The sequence below is a fragment of the Cyprinodon tularosa genome, unplaced genomic scaffold (genome assembly GCF_016077235.1).
Source record: "Cyprinodon tularosa strain WSP-4 unplaced genomic scaffold, ASM1607723v1 ctg789, whole genome shotgun sequence".
NCBI classification, from domain to species: domain Eukaryota; kingdom Metazoa; phylum Chordata; class Actinopteri; order Cyprinodontiformes; family Cyprinodontidae; genus Cyprinodon; species Cyprinodon tularosa.
In genome coordinates, this window is record NW_024039550.1 from 351,615 (window position 1) to 365,669 (window position 14,055).

Genomic DNA, 14,055 nt, shown 5'->3' on the forward strand with positions numbered 1-14,055 from the left:
GGTTTTCTCTAGTTTCTCATGTTCCTTTTTCCTGATTTTGCAGTCACTAGGTATTGCCATGTCAACCACACTGCTTTCCTCTGCTTTTTGTCCACCACCACAATGTCATGTTGGTTTGCCATTACCATTTGGTCTGTCTGTATATGGAAGTCACACAGGATCTCGGCCTGGCCATTCTCCACCATCTTCATAGGTGTTTCCCACTTTGACCTCAGGGTTTCCAGCCCATACTTTGCACAGATGATCCTGTACACTATCCCAGGACAAAGTGTGCAGCTACTCATCTGCTTTGGCAGGCTCACTGGAGTCTCTGCAAGAGTAGAGGCTCAGGTCAGTGACTTCAAAAGCTGAGGAACAACAATGAGCATGAAAGCCACCAACCTGCCAAAGTCCAGTCTGTGCCCAGAAGATGGTGTGCAGTCCGAGCAGAACTTCGTTGCTTGTTACTGAATCAGTACCAGAGATCCAGGAGAGAAGAGGATCAGCATCTTGCAGCAGCCAGAGCATGCAAAGAAACCAAGGATGTTGGAGGGTTAATCCAAGCCATGGTCAGAAGACAGGACCAAGGTCGACAACAGACAGAATTGAGGTAACAGTCCGGAAACATAGGACAGGCAAACAGAGCAAAAGAGGTGCAGCAAAATCTCAGAGGTCTGTGGGGAGAAACAGGTCAGTAATAGGCAGAACTAAACACAGGTAATGCTGGAGTTTGTCTCAGTGCAAGCTCATCTAATCTGGCACCAAAAGCTGGGATCAAGAGGCTTAAATAGCAGCAGGAACAGGTGGATCTGATGAGACATAATGAGCAAAGCAGAATAGAGCAACACGGAGTAAAACTAAGCCTAAAGGTGCCAACATAATGACAATATGTATGCAACATATTTTTATCGAAAGGGTGTTTTATGTTTTCACATATGTTTTTTATTTTATTTTAAATGCATATAAGGTGAACATTTGAAGCCTAGAGTATCTGAAAATTTGTTTTAAGCTTTCATAATGACATTAAGGTTTTTTTTTTGTTAAATTTGTCCTCTTAAGTTTAAAGAAATTGGAACAGACAGAGACAAATTCAAGAATGGGAACTAGATATATCAAAAATAAACACAAAATGCTTTTTGACAAGTTATCCTTTTTGTGTGTGTAGGATTGTAAGGATCTGCTCTGTTACATGCAAATATGCGTGTCCATTTAAATGGGCTACATACAGAGCTATGCCTATCCTCGGTCTACAGTATTTTCCTTCAGGATCAAAACTAATTGGTCAAACAATATTCAGACTTTTGCTTTGATAATGACCACAAGCATTGTCGGCCGCTTTCGCATGAATGAGCCAGCACTGCCTATCCTCTCCTTCTACCCGTCCTGCAGCCTCTGCCATTCCCACCACTGAGCATGGTTATACGGGCTACTTAGTTTGCAAAACATATGGAGTAGACAGGGTTTTCAGAGGTAACATAGGTTGAACTGTGGGATATTGAAGAACAGCAAATAACATATGGCACAATCGTTATTGGACAGTTTTGTAAACACCCTTGCATAGCATGGGGGAAAAAATCGCAAACTGTTTATGTCTAATGAGAAAAGTGTCTGGCGGAGATTATTGTTTTTTTCTTAACATAGTAACACTGCCAAAAATGTAGAAACCCAAAAAAGATGTTTGGACAAAGCAAAGATAACAACAAATTATTATGTAACTGGTGCACTAACTATTGAAAAATCACCTGGCATAACTCGTTTTGTTTTAATTTAATTTACCATTGATGCCGCCAACATTCGACCCATTCTAGTTTGCCTGCCGATGCATCCGCTCCACTGAGGATGCCATCACTGATGCTCTCCACCCTTGCCTGGCACACCTGGAGGAGAAGAACACTCACGTGCGGATGCTGTTCCTGGACTTCAGTTCAGCTTTTAACACCCTCATCCCACAGCATCTGATGGGAAAACTGAAACAGCTGGGATTCAATACACCCCTCTGCAATTGGCTGCTAGACTTCCTCACCAACAGACCTCAGTCAGTCAGGGTTGGACAGAACACCTCTGATGTCATCAGTCTAAGCACAGGCTCCCCTCAGGGTTGCGTCCTGAGACCCCTGCTCTTCACACTGATGACACATGACTGCGTCCCCAGGTTCACCAGCAATCACATCAGGAAGTTTGCAGATGACACCACAGTGGCGGGTCTCATCAGAGACGACAACGACCTGGACTACAGAGAGGAGGTGGAACAGCTGATGGACTGGTGTAAAGATAACAGCCTGATCCTGAACATTGAGAAGATGAAGGAGATCATCTAGGACTTCAGAAAGAATTGGCCTAACCGTGCTCCACTGGTCATCAATAGCTCAGCTGTAGAGTTGGTCAACAGCAACAAATTCCTGGTAGTGCACCCTCACCTGGAATGTAAACACCACCTCACTGATCAAAAGGGCACAAAAGCGCATGTACATCTTATGGAGGATGAGGAGTGCCCACCTGCCACCACCATTCCTCACCACCTTCTATAGAAGCACAATAGAGAGCGTTCTGAACAGCCGTGTCACTGTGTGGTGTGGAGGCTGCAGCGCCTCAGACTGGAAGAAAGTAAGGGGAGTGGTGAGAACAGCAGAGAAGATCATCGGGGCTCCTCTTCCCTCTGTAAAAGACATTTAATCCCAGCACTGCGTGTCCCGAGCCTGTAACATTATAAATGACCCCTCATCCCCCCACCATGGACTGTTCTCCCTGCTGCCCTCAGGGAAGAGACTTCGAAGCTTTGGATGCAGGTCGAGCAGATTCCACAACTGTTTCTTCCCCACTGCCATTAGACTGCTGAATTTTTTGTAAAATGGGTTATTGTATTGTATTTTATTATTATACACAAAAATAAAAAATTTAGACCTTTAAATTTACAGTTATATGTTTATATTACTGTTTTTATTTCATTTTTTTAAACTATTTTTCAAGACTGCACATTTAAAAAAAGATGAAATTGTCCAGAGAGCAGTTCCAAAAGAAATTTCTTTTTGTTTTACACTTGTGTAAACAAAATGACAAATAAATCTGTTTAAGTGTATAACTTTTCATTATGTACCGATATTGTTGTTGGTCTTTTGTGTGGTATCAGCTTCAGACTTTTTTATAAAATATGCTTTAAGGCCAACAATATCTGTATTTCCATTTACCAATGTGTGTGAAAATGTGTTGATATGCTGCTAAATTAAAAAATGCAGTGTTACAATTGCAGTATTTTGATTAAATAACAAATACATTTGCACATGAAAACTTCGTTTATACAATACTGGATGTAAACATGAGATGCTGATGAAGATTTTCAGTCATCCAGGTTTAGTTATTTCAAAAAAATAAAAATAATAAAAAAAAGTAAGGAAAAAAAAAACTGGACTTTGTTTTCCAAGTTTGAAGATGTTTCACTTCCCATCCAGGAAGCCTTTTCAATTCAAAATGTATGGAATAGCGTTAAGTTCTAAGCTTTATGGAGTAGCCCAACAAAGCCTGTAATGGGAAATTACATTGGGACCAAGTAGTACTAAATTGGTGACTTAGAAACGAGACTGTCAAGGAACTCTATGGACAGTGTTAAAGGATCTTTGACAAATCAGATCTGTCCGAATTTCTCTAGATATCTTCCAAATAGGGTGCTATTAGAATAGGATCTAACTGTATTGAATTACTATGACCTGGATGGCTGGGAATCTTAAACAGCATCTTCCTGGATATCAACACTTTCTGTCAAATGTGAAGTAAATCAACATAACAGTAAAGTTGTTTTTCTCAGGCATTCCATTTGAAACAGTGCAGTGTAATCGGCAACTATTCTGTCCCCCTGGAAAATATGTCTAGTTTGTTGGTTATCCCACACTGGATGACATTTGATGCAACAGTTCTTAGTTGCTGGTATTTTTGCAGGAGTCATACCAGCTCATGAATGTTGGCTCAGAAGGTCTCAAACCCTTGAGTACGACAGAGTATTAGGGCCACACATGAAGAGAAAAAATATTTTTGCCATGACGAGATTAAACTCGACATGTCGACTTTAAAGTCGACATGTCGACATTAAACTCAACATTTCGAGAATAAAGTTGAAATGTCATGTTGAGTTTAATCTCGACGTGTCGATTTTAAACTCGCCCTGTCGACTTTAAACTCGCCATTTCGAGAATAAAGTTGAAATGTCATGTTGAGTTTAATCTCGACGTGTCGACAATAAAGTTGAAATTAGTTCAAGAGAGCCAACCGCTGCACAGGATACATGCACAGAATCCAGAATCAGACATGCCTTGTGTAGATGATTTGGTCAAATTGTACTTTCTGTGATGATTATACAGTTATACAGTTGCAGCACGTCAAAGACTACCTTCACTCTTAAAACGCAGACTGCAGCTGTGGAGCGCGGTTGCTCTTTTCTCCAAACTTTGGAATGTCGAGATTAAAGTCGCCACGATATATCAACTTTATTCTCGAAATGGCGAGTTTAAAGTCAACACGTCGAGATTAAACTAAACATGACATTTCAACTTAATTCTCGAAATGTTGAGTTTAATGTCGACATGTCGACTTTAAAGTCGACATGTCGAGTTTAATCTCGTCATGGCAAAAATATTTTTTCTTTTCATGTGTGGCCCTAATACTCCGTCGTACTTGAGATTAGGCAACAGTTAGTTTTTTTGTAATTCATTCAAGTGCATCACTAGATGGAGGTAAATCTCACAAGCTGCGGCTTTAAGCTTTGGTCACCTTGATTATGCTTAAAAGGGGCAGTACATTGACAAAGCAAATGTCTTGTGCTTCCTGTACATTGTCATTGCGTTTTTATCGGCTCTTATAGGATGAGGGCAAGTCTTGAAAAAGAACAGCACCACCCCTTGGCATAATAAGCACAACACACATAAATTAAGCACTGCAGTAAAACTATTAGTAGCACCATTTCCATTGTTTCGTTAGATTTTGGGCTAACACAAATCTACTCAACCATAGAGTAATGCGTATGTGTTCTTGAAACTGTAAATAATAATTACTGGCAGCTGACCACACTACAATACGTTTTCAATAAATATATTACAAGACACTGCAAACATACTGGACCCTACAGAATATCTAACTAAATGTGTTGCAACATAGAGCTCTCATTTGTACACATACTGATCACAGTCTTCTCCCATCTAAAACACCTTTTCTGTGACAATGACCTGGCACAGCAGTGGTTGCTGTGCATTCTAACTGATAGCACCTGACTCTGGAACATTTCAATTTCAACCTGTGACTGCTCCATGGAGAATGATTTGAATGTTAAGTATGCCCTCCAATCCAGGCACCACCTAAAACTATAATCAGAGCACTATCATCTCCTTGGCAGGCTGAGGGTTCGTTTTACTCTATGTGGCAGGCACTGACGAAGGCCTCATTTCCTCTGCCAGCAGGTGTTCTCTCTGGATGTAATAGGCTTTACATGTGTAATTAACACGTGGCACCACTACTTGCCACAGCCCTAGACCTGCTCAAGCCTTCTTAACTTTCTTTTTCTTTCTCTGGATTTATTTCAGCTTTTCTTTTTCTCCTTAATTATGAAACACAAAGGCTCCCGTTCAACTAATGCTGTTGCTGGACAAGTACAAGTCAATGGCAACATACAGATGAATGAAGAAAGGCAAGCACTCTGTGGAGCAAGGAGGCTTGCCTATGTACAGCAAAGTTCTGCAACAAGGTAGGATGGATGCCTTTAACAGCATGGTGTGTGGGACTGCTAATGCATCAATACCCCCTCTTAAGAAACCTGTAATTAACATGGCTCCGTTAATCAAGAATGAAACAGAAGAAAAACAGTGTGCTAATTGGGACCGACATCCTCTGTAATTAGAGTAATAGACACACATTGGGATTTTATGAATGAATGACTTTGCCAGCTTTTTTATAGGGCTTCATTACATTGGCTGGAGCCACCAGCGCTATTTGCATCTACATATGTAAAGGAGACAATATGTTGCTGGTCTTTTTTGTCCAAACAGCAGGTTTTCTCTTCAGGCCTCCTGACTTGGCTTGAGTTAATTAAGTGTGTGAACAAGAATAAAAGGGGGTTTCTGTAAAAACTGGGGGAGGGAAGTCCAATTATTTTTTGCTCGTTCCTTCTCAGTTTTTGCCCTAAACCTTTGTTCACCCATATGCAATTAGATGTCAGAAGGAAGGAGCTGAATTTCTATCTAAGTTCCTTGATTTCAAGGGGTGGAAAAAATACATATCATTGGGTTTTACTGACCCATTTCTTGCCAACCAGAGATGGACCTTAAAGAATTAACAGAAGAGAATACATATTCCTTTCAACAATTGAATTGAGGTTTACATTGCTTTATTGTAATCAAGAAATGGTCTCGATCTGATCCATTATGGCTGTAGGTGAAAATGTGATTTATTTAGTCTTGAAGTTTAAGCTTTAAAAAACGGCAAATATTTTTTAGACATTGGTTTTCAGATTACATCCTGTCAGTCCATCTTGATTTAGTCCAGAAATTACAAAATTTGGTTGTGGTGGTCCAATAACTTTCATCGAGCTGAAAATTATGTTTTTTCACCTTTCACTTTACAACCAGCCCGTAGATGTCATTTGGACATAAATCGTGTCGTCTTTTCACTGTATTTTAATTAAATTTTTTGCTTTAATCCAATTATGATATTTTCTTTTGTAGCATTTTGTTATTCATAGTGAAATGCCAATTATATATTTATAGCTATTTGATTCTGACATTTCCAGAATAAACTTATTTTTATCTGCTGAGTTTTCAATAATCCAAAATGTATGTTTTTTTTTGTTTTTTTTCAGTCTGGCATACTTGTCAGGAAATTTAACGACCTCCGCTGCAAGCTGCCAGACTCCCCCAATCAAGGTCCTGTTCCCATTATAACAGTTTTGTCTGGAGAGGTAGATTTATGCTTTATACAGGGATGTACCGTAACCACTCTTCAAGTTTGGGGGTCACTGCCCCGAGTGTCCCAATGACTAGGGGTGTAAATCACACCCATCATGGCGATTCGATTCAGTATCGATTTCCTGACCCAACGATTTGATTATTTTCGATACTCAAGAATACACCACGATTCGATTCCATTCGATTCGATTAATCGATTAATTATTTTTTTTTACACCTTACAGGCTAAACAAAGTTTCAAGTTTGAAATAAATCAATGAAAGCTGTAATATCGTTATGCATTTTTTTTTTTTTAGAAACAACAGCAAATAGAAGTAGAAAAGTTGCATCAAAAAATACTGCAAAAATACTGCACAAAATCAGTGCAATGAGTGCAATTCAATACCTCGGCTCCAGACGTCACCGCTCTCTTGAGAGACGCTCCGCTGCACCTCTCCCAAATTGTAGGTGACCGCAAACAGTGCCGCAGACAGGAGGCCAGCTTGTTTTGTTTTTATGCCTGAAATCGCGGAAAACAACTCGTGAAGTTTGACTCGCTAGAAAAGCGAGGTGCACGAGAACACTGGGAGCCTTTTTCCACCTGGATCTCCGCTCTTTTTGGCCCCCATGTCCTTCCGTCGGCGGACTAAACTCGCCCCCCACTTCCTCGCCGCCTCTGCCGTAGCACAGACCACAGTGTGTAGCACAGACCACGCTTCAATATTGAGCATAATTGAAAAATGTCTGTGTCAAGCTTGCTGCAACACACTGCTGTAAGTGTATAACCAGGAGCGAGGTAGGAGGGCAACATAGGTTTAACGCCACCACAGCACGGGAGGGAGAATTACGCCCAGGAGCAAATGGATAAAAATAGACCGGAGAAAAAAAAAAACATGAATCGATTATCTTGCGGACGTGTCGATGCATCGGATCGTTGGCTGTTGGATCGATGCATCGATACAAAACGATTATTATTTACACCCCTACCAATGACCATGGCCACTACTGATGCCTGGACCTTTCAGGTTTTCTCCAGCTCTTCTCTGAGCCCCTGGTATTTCTCTAGTTTCTTATCTTCCTTTTTCCCTGATGATGCAGTCCCTTGGTACTGCTATGTCAACCACAACAGCTTTCCTCTGCTTTTTGCCCACCATCACAATGTTTGTTTGCCATTACCATTCGGTCTGTATCTGGAATTCCAACAGGATCTGGGCTCAGTCATTCTCTACCATCTTTGGAGGTGTTTTCCACTTTGACCTTGGGGTTTCTAGCCCATACTCTGCATTGAGGTTCCTGTACACTATGCAAGCCACTTGGTTATGGCGCTCCATGTAAGCTTCACCTGGGGTCTTGTCTGCTGTGGTAGATCTGGACCTCTATTGTTCTGTTGCTCAGGGCCTGCTCCTGTACAGCCATGATGAGTGCCTCTGTGGTGTCATTCAGCCTGGCTTTGTGTAGACATTGGTAGGGTTTCCTGATATCCGCCACTTTAGTTTTGTTTCTGTGTTATGTCCCTTGTAGGGGCTTATCCTCCCATGATGGAACTTCCAGCACCTAATTTTCTGCTCCCCATTGTTTGAGACATTCACTGAGCATGTCGTCTGTTGGAGCCTTGTCCTCGATGTACTTATGGATCTCTGATTTTTCATCCTGAATAGTGGCTCTCATGCACACTAGTCCTCAGCCTTCTTCCTTATGGCTAGCGTACAGTCTCAGGGTGCTGGAGTGATGCTGGAGAGTGCTTGGGGTGGTACCCTCCGTGCATGGTTAGGAGCTTTGATGTATTAACATCTGTGGCCTGTATCTCATCCTTTGGTAGAGTGTAGCTACATATTGCCCAAGACTTATTCTTGCCATTGAGCTGGCTTCTTGAGACCTGCCTTACCCATTGGAGGTATTTGGCCATAGCCACTTTCCTTGTCACCTCATCGAGGTTGCCATTTGCTTGTGGGATTCTGAGGTAATTGTAACTGGCCTCAATGTATGCTATTGTTTCTTGTGGGAGTGAGACCCCATCTGTGTAGACTACCTGCCCTCTCTTAGCCACCATTGTACCACACTTCTCTAGTCCGAATGACATCCTGATGTCTGTGCTGTAGATCAGGGTGGTATGCATCAGTGAGTCGATGTCTCTCTCATTCTTAGTGTACATATCCATATAAAAGAGGTGACTGATGGTGGCCCCATTCCTGAGCCGGTATTCGTGTCCATTCTTGTTGATTATTTGGCTGAGGGGGTTCAGACCTATACAGAGCAAGAATGGGGAAAGTGCATCTCCTTGGTATATGCCATATTTGATGGAGACTTGTGCAAGTGTCTTGCCATTTGCATCAAGGGTGATTGTCCACAACCTCTTTGAGTTTGCAATGTCTCTTAGAGTCCTGTTGATGTTGTATAGCTCCAAGCATTCAATGATCCAAGTGTGTGACATTGAGTTGTAGGCTTTCTTATAATCAATCCAGCTAGTGCTCAGGTTAGTGTTTCAGGTTCTGCAGTCTCAAGCGACTGTTCTGTCTGATGTTTGGAACCTCTGGTATTGATCCCGCTTTTACAGCTGCTTTTTGTATCTCTGCTTCTGTCTCCTTGAACCCCAGTCGGCCTCGGCAGATGGCCGCTCACACTGAGCCTGGTTCTGCTGGAGGTTTCTTCCTGTTAAAAGGGAGTTTTTCCTCTCCACTGTCGCTACAAGCATGCTTAGTGTGGGGGATTGTATTTGAGTCAATGAGTCAATGCAATCAACTGGTTTTCCTTAGATAGAAAACTTTGTATCAATTTGACTGTATGATCTGGTTGAACTGTAAAGTGCCTTGAGATGACATGTGTTGTGAATTTGGCGCTATATAAATAAACTGAATTGAATTGAATTGAATTACCTTATCCGCTATAATCCCAGACATGAGCTTCCATGTTTTTGAGAGGCAGGTTATTAGCTGATATTTGGATGGGACTGTAACCTTTAAGGGAACTTTCAGGATCAGGATTGTGCACCCTTTGCTTAGTCATTCAGGGTGGTTCCCATCTCTCAGCAGCTGATTCATTTGTGCTGCCAAGTATTCATTGAGTGTTGTGAGTTTCTTAAGCCAGTAGGTGTGTATCATGTCAGGGCCTGGAGCTATTCAGTTTTTCCTACCTGAGACTCTTTCTTGGATGTCTGCCACTGTGATGGTGACTGAAATCTGTTCAGAGAGGTTGCTGCGGTCCTCTCTTAGAGCCACCAATTACTGGGCGTTCACTGTTGTGTGTTGCCTCCCTCTCCCATATGCGTTTGTGAACAGCTGGATTACCTGTCTGGTTTCATTGTCTATTGTGTACCTCTTTAGGCAGCTGGTCAAGGCTTGGAGCCTTTTTTTGGCAGTTTCCAGTGCTTCAAGTATGGGCATCTGGCTGTGCCGCTTGAGTACTTGCTTGTCATTGCACCTTTTAGGGCCTCCGTCAATTGACTTACTTCTCTCCGTTTTTCCTTGATATTAACACTAGAAGTTCCAGAAATACGAGAATTTTCATCAGCCTCCAGTCCCCGAATAGTAAATTCTAGAAGATGTAAATGCAGCGCTACATACTATCCCTACTAAAGACATAACTGAGACCAATGAGCTGACCTATGCCAAACAAAGACTCACCGCTCTGGCCACCTGCCTAAAGAGATACAAGGGAGAAGCAGAAGCCAGGAGAATAAACCAGATGTTCTCCACCAACCCATCCAAAGTGTACTCACAGTAGCAGGGTAATTATAGTGGATAAAGCACTATTATTACCCTGCTACTGTGGATAAGGATTTCTTTTGGATGCTGACATCCTCAATGCATTTGTTGATGTAGGCTGACACAATCATAACATACTCATCAATATTTAATAAGCTGTCATATGTTGCTGCAGCCTTGAATATGTTCCAGTCAGAGCATTCAACAATGTCTCCATGGCGCCCTCAGACCACACTCTGACCTTTTTAACTGTTGGTTTAACCCTTATAAGCTGGGGCTTATATGCAGGGATAAGCATGACTGAGAGATTATCTGATGACCCGAGGGGGGGCGGGGGGCTACTCTGGATGCATCTTTGATGTTAGAGTGAGGACCCAGTATTCAAGGCAAGACAGTAGGATTACTCAAAAAGATGTATTAAAAACATCAGATCAGCAGTTCAGCAACTGCTAGAGTGTCTATCACAGGAACTCAGATTAGTGACCACGTTAATTTGAGGATGATTATGAAAATTTGAGTCACTAAAGTGGTTTAACATTTCAGTTTGTCCCCAGAGAATGAGGTAGGATCCAGATGGTGGGCTGCCAACAAGATGCGGAAGGGCAGCAAAATCCAGAGGGTGAAGCCAAAGCCAGTGTCAAGAATGTGTTCGAGATTCAGATCCAGGGGATGAAATGTCTGAAGAGGTTCCAGAGAGAAATCCATGTCGGTGACAGGAAACAGCTCCAATTTCAGCAAACAGGCAGAAACAGGAGTCCAAAGACAGTTCAGTTAAACAGATCAGACGGGAACATGAGGGTTCAATGGTTGAGAGGCAGAACAGGTAAAGCTGAGATGCTCTAATCACTGGAAACAGGCAGGTTAAAACAGATCAGACAGAAACAGCTTATAAAGGGAGACCAAATGTCTATACATTCATTAATGTCTGTTAAAAAAGCAGCAAATATCATAAGCAATAATACATACCGTTAAAACAATGTGACCTCATTCAGCATATAATGGTTAATGTTCACGACTGCATTAACAATATAGCATTGCAGCACCTCAGTAAAACTACATTCAACTTACTTAGTTAAAAAACGGGAAAGGGTGCTTTGTTGCAGGCTCAACAAAGTAGAATAAAGATGGCAGGCCTCTACCATGCAGTCTAGGGAAGTGGAGCAACAGGCTGGAAAATTACTGGGTGATGATTACCAAATGGTGGAACTTATTACGTGACTAAAGGGGGAGGGTTGGACTACAACAGAGTGTATCTTAATTTATACAGTCACAAAATGAATCTATATCAGTCTGATGCATACAATAAGTGAATTCAATGGGCTTCAATTGAGACAGTTAACCAGTTAACCTGACGGTGACACACGTGATTTGACTGCAACAAATTCTGCTTCACTGGCTCCTCTGCAAGGAAAATCTGCAGGGCAGCTGGCGCAGAACTGGTTAACCATGCAGAGGCTGGCTGGTTACATAAGTACAACAAGCTGTCGATTCCTGAGGCTCTAGAAACTGCAAAACAGAGACTCACCACTCTGGACACCCGCCTAAAGAGATACAAGGGAGAAGCAGAAGCCAGGAGAATAAACCAGGTGTTCTCCACCAACCCATCCAAAGGGTACTCACAGTAGCAGGGTAATTATAGTGGATAGAGCACTATTATTACCCTGCTACTGTGGGTAAGGATTTCTTTTGGATGCTGACATCCTCAATGCATTTGTTGATGTAGGCTGACACAAACATAACATACTCATCAATATTTAATAAGCTGTCATATGTTGCTGCAGCCTTGAATATGTTCCAGTCAGAGCATTCAACAATGTCTCCATGGCGCCCTCAGACCACACTCGGACCTTTTTAACTGTTGGTTTAACCCTTATCAGCTGGGGCTTATATGCAGGGATAAGCATGACTGAGAGATTATCTGATGACCCGAGGGGGGGTCCTGGACGTACAAGCAGTCCTTCGGGTAGGTATCAGGGACCTTTTTGTTATTGAGTGTTTTCCTAACCTTTCTCTGGTCCCCTCCCTGATTGAGCAGTGATGACATGTTTAGGGTAGCATCTGGGGTAGTCATGATATCTGAACCGGGTTTAGACTGCTTTGATCCAGTTGAACTTTAGAGTTAGCAAAACTATTTTCTTCATCTACGCCTTCAACTTGTATATTAGATCCAGTTCCAACCAGGTAATTTAATGAGGTATTTCCTTTGATCTTCATCATTTTAGATGTGATTAATCTATCTCTTTTACAAGGATATGTACCAAAGGCTTTTAAGGTTGCTGTAATTAAACTTTTGCAGATGACTTGGTCAATTAAAGACCTATATCCAACCTTCCAGGGCCGTTTCAAGGAATTTGGGGGCCCCAAGCAAAATGGACATGGAGGGCCCCCCAACCCCCCAATCCCCAGCGCGCAAAGCCTACAGGAACCACAGCAAAGCCAAACAGTTTAGGTTCACCCACACTTTATATAAATAAAAAATGTTGACAGTGCAAATAGGGCTGTTACATATATATACTGTGCATTATTGAACATTTTAACACCATAAAATCCAACATAAATTTTAAAAAGTGCACAATAACTAAACCCAACATACTTAAACACACACACACACACACACACACACACACACATACACACACACACACACACACACACACACACACACACACACACACACACACACACACACACACACAAACATTAACATTTTTCAGTTCTCACAAAGTGAGAAAATAAAACACTGACATCTTATGCAGAAAAAGGATGCATTGTTCAAACTATAAAAAGTGCAGATTGTAATAGTAATTTAAAAATCCAACATAAATACAAGTACACCCACACACACACACACACACACACACACCCAAGAGATTAACCTTTCAGGCCATCATGTGCAAATTATCTAAAACTGCTGTTTGCTAGCCTTGGCTTGAACAGATCTGCATCTATCTTATCCCGTTAATAAACATACAGTGGGCACTGGTTGGAAATGGACGGTTTCCTGCGTGATTCCTGTGTGATTCCTGTGTGAATCACGATGTATTTCCTGAGGCCAGTTTTTTTTTTTTTTTTCAAAAAGTACTGCAATGTACCCGGACAACCACCAGGCAGCACTTGGGAGCTCTGCCGTGCTAAAGGTGCCGTTGTGGGCCTGCAGTCAACTGAAAAGTTTATTGAGACCATTTGCATTGATTAAAATAAAGTTAATTAATTAATTTAACATAGTGACTGCATTATCTTATTTCATACACCTCCGATCTTATCTGAGAACTGTTTATTTCTATTTATCAGCATCTCTATTATTTAATGAAAAATGATTATAATTAATCTTTTTGGCAAAACAAATAACTGAATCAACAAAGGTCCATGGATCATCCGTCCATTCGATCGGTCGCATGCTCATGGACGTAAACTGGATAATTTCTAGGTTATAAAAACGTCCTCAGCGACTCTGA

General features: G+C 41.7%; 1 long non-coding RNA gene across 1 annotated transcript; it reads right to left on the reverse strand.

The window, feature by feature from the left end:
- Positions 1 to 248: 248 nt before the first annotated feature.
- LOC119773846 lies at positions 249 to 1,875 on the reverse strand. Its single transcript, XR_005279459.1, has 3 exons — positions 1,756 to 1,875; positions 382 to 488; positions 249 to 310 (listed from the first exon to the last, which is right to left on the reverse strand). It is a non-coding gene; the product is annotated as an uncharacterized LOC119773846 (long non-coding RNA).
- Positions 1,876 to 14,055: the final 12,180 nt, after the last annotated feature.